The sequence below is a fragment of the Pteropus alecto genome, unplaced genomic scaffold (assembly GCF_000325575.1).
Source record: "Pteropus alecto unplaced genomic scaffold, ASM32557v1 scaffold131, whole genome shotgun sequence".
Taxonomy (NCBI): Eukaryota; Metazoa; Chordata; class Mammalia; order Chiroptera; family Pteropodidae; genus Pteropus; species Pteropus alecto.
Window position 1 is genome coordinate 11,422,201 of NW_006434709.1, and position 2,980 is coordinate 11,425,180.

Below are 2,980 nucleotides of genomic sequence, written 5' to 3' on the forward strand. Positions count from 1 at the left end.
TATATATATACAGAATTGTTTTTAAATTGTTTGCTTCTAATTTGAGAAAACAATCAGGCATATGACTTTTTTCCATCTGAGCTAAAAAATCTTAGAAAGGATCCTTTTAACATGCCTATGGACACTGAATGTGCATTTCTGGTACTTAGTGCAACAGCATAGACTAGTGGTAGGAAGGAAGATTGAAACTAGGAGGCTTGGATACTACTTTTTATCATATCCAGGGCCCACTTTAGTTTTAGGCTACAGTTAGAACAAAATTATCTATAGCTATGGAAACAGAACATTTGATGAGTAAAAAAACAAATTAATTTAAGGTATAGTTATTTTAATAACTTAAGGCTTGTTAACTAACGACTAGGATATTTGAAAAACTCTTTGACTGCTGCCTTAAGTAACTTAATAGTAATGATCACATATTCAAATACTTTTAAAAAGTACTTCTTTTCCTCCAGTAGAAAACTTTAGCTATTTTAAAGAAGTCATGTATTAAAATCCCTATTAGTTTTTATTTGTAATATGGAAGAGAATGGTGTCATTTCATTGCAGTGAATTTTCTTTTCCAGATAGGTGCTATATATATCAATCACCAAACATTTGCGTGCAGTACAGACGCTATAAAGGAAAACAAAATTAACTGAGACCCAGGACCTGAATTTAAAAGTTTAAAATCAAATACATATACAACTTACACAATATGGACAAAAAAACAAACAAAAAAACAAAACAAAAAACCCATTACTTTACCAGTTTAAAGGATCTTGGAAGCACAGAGGATGAAGGGATTAATAGACTCCTTCAGGCAGGAAAAAAAAAATCTTCGCAGGACTCAGTACTCAGGATATTGGCCAGCACAGAGTGGGCACTCAGTAAACATTTAATAAATGAACGATCTGTAAATAAATTTCCTTAAAATTTGTGGTTTAAAACAGTTACTGTTTCATTTCTCATTTATTATTACTTATGCTATCTGTGAGTTGGAATTTGGAAGGTGTCAGCTGAGTGCTTGTGGCTCAGGATCTCTCTTGTGGTTGCAGACTGATTGTGTCTAGAACTGGTACTAGAGCTAGAAAAATGGGAGTCCCATGAAGCCGGAGGCTGCCTAGATGGCTTTCTCTCTTCTTGCAGTCTCACAGCCTTCATGTGGTTTCTACTTTTGGGCGGGTTTAGGCTTCCTCACAGCATAGTGGCTTCCGTGCAGATGGCTTTATACAAAGCTTTCAAAAACAAGTATTTTAGTTAACAAAGCTGAAGCTTTGTGGCTTTTAATGACCTCGCCAAAAAAGTCAATAGCTTTACATCTGCCATACGCTGTTAATCAAAATAGTCACAAAACCAGCCCATTTTTAAGGGAGGACAACAGAGACCTCATCACTTGTTGGGAGTAGTGTTAAAGTCACATTTATGAAGAGCATGTGGGAGGGAGGGATTGTTGTGGGTACCTGTGAAAAATAAAATTGCTGTAGCGAATTCAGTGTTAGTTTTTTAAAAAGTAATGTAATGTGATGTTCTTATATAACATTTCTTTTTGCCTTTATTTTTTAAAGAAATATGTCATGAAATCTGAAAAAAACAAAAAACAAAAAAAACAACAAAACCAGAAGTGGATTTGGAATCAGAAGGCAGTAGAGATGATTTATGAACCCCTCAATTTCTACTCAGTTGCTACTCAATTTCTACTCTAAACTGAGGATATATTTTAATGTTTAAATCCCCATTTAGACTCTGTCTATAAGATAGTGTACTAAACATCTGTAAATAAAGGAACCTAAGTCACTGCCATAACAAAAAATTAATCTAGCAAATCAATTGTTTGGCATCATATTACAACAACAGAAAACAAACTGAAACAAAGAAAAACAAACACATAAACAAAAGCAAACCAAGACAGAACCTTACCACATGTATAATTTACTTTTCACTTGTCAACAAGTTGCTTTGATGTGACATAGAAGACAAAGTCTTACTTGATAAAGAATATATCTCAGATTTGATTTTAGCAAAGTGTTGTATGAGAATTACTACTAGACGGATTTTTACTTCACATGCAAAGAATCTCTTAATTCCAAGAGCTCTGTAAGATACATGAACTAGTTCAGGGTAATATCACATTGGTAGGTGCACCAGAGGAGCATAATTCACCTCTTTTACTCTGTATATCAAGAGAGAGTAGAAACACTGAAAGCCAGTAGTATAAACTGCCATATCCCTAATGACTGAAAGAAAGAATGGTGGTAATTGTCTTCTGACCATGTGACCATTGAAGCCATTCAGTGAAAAATATGAAATAACAGATATTTCAATAATGTCCCCTGATTTCTGGAATTTACACCTTACAAAGGGAAATGTAAAGAACTATATGTAAACTATTATTTTTTTTAAATGAGAAAAGTAAGAGCATGTTTTCAAAGTGGACTCCATGATACTCTTTGGATTATAAAAATTTGGCAACGGAAAAACCTAATTTAATATTTTCTTTTTAAAAACTAAGTACCACACTTAAAGGTTTTTATAAGTTATGATTTGATTAAAGTTTTAGGATAGGGAAGCAGTCCTAAAAGGAAATATTTTGCTCCAAGTTTACCTTTATTATTGTAGATATGGGAAAAGAAGCTTATTAAAGGAAATATTCTTAAAATAGCATCTGACTATAGCTACAACTAATAAATAAAACACAAATTTTTGTTTACGTCATTAAAGTATTTAAACATGCACTAGTGTTTATGATATAATATTGCTAGTGGGGTTTGAAGGTTGTTTGCTGCTGATAAACTGGATGCTGCGTTTATTTTCAAGAGGTTTTTGTTGTTATAAATATCTCATAGCATCACAAGAAACAATAGCTCAGCATCTATCTCTTCAGCTGCAAATACCTTTTCAGTTCATTCATCTCCTTCATGTGCTCTGAGCTGCTAGAGTCAAACCTAGGGAAAAATATTTTTCTCTTTTTCTGTAGTATTTCTTGCTTTGTTTTAGTTAC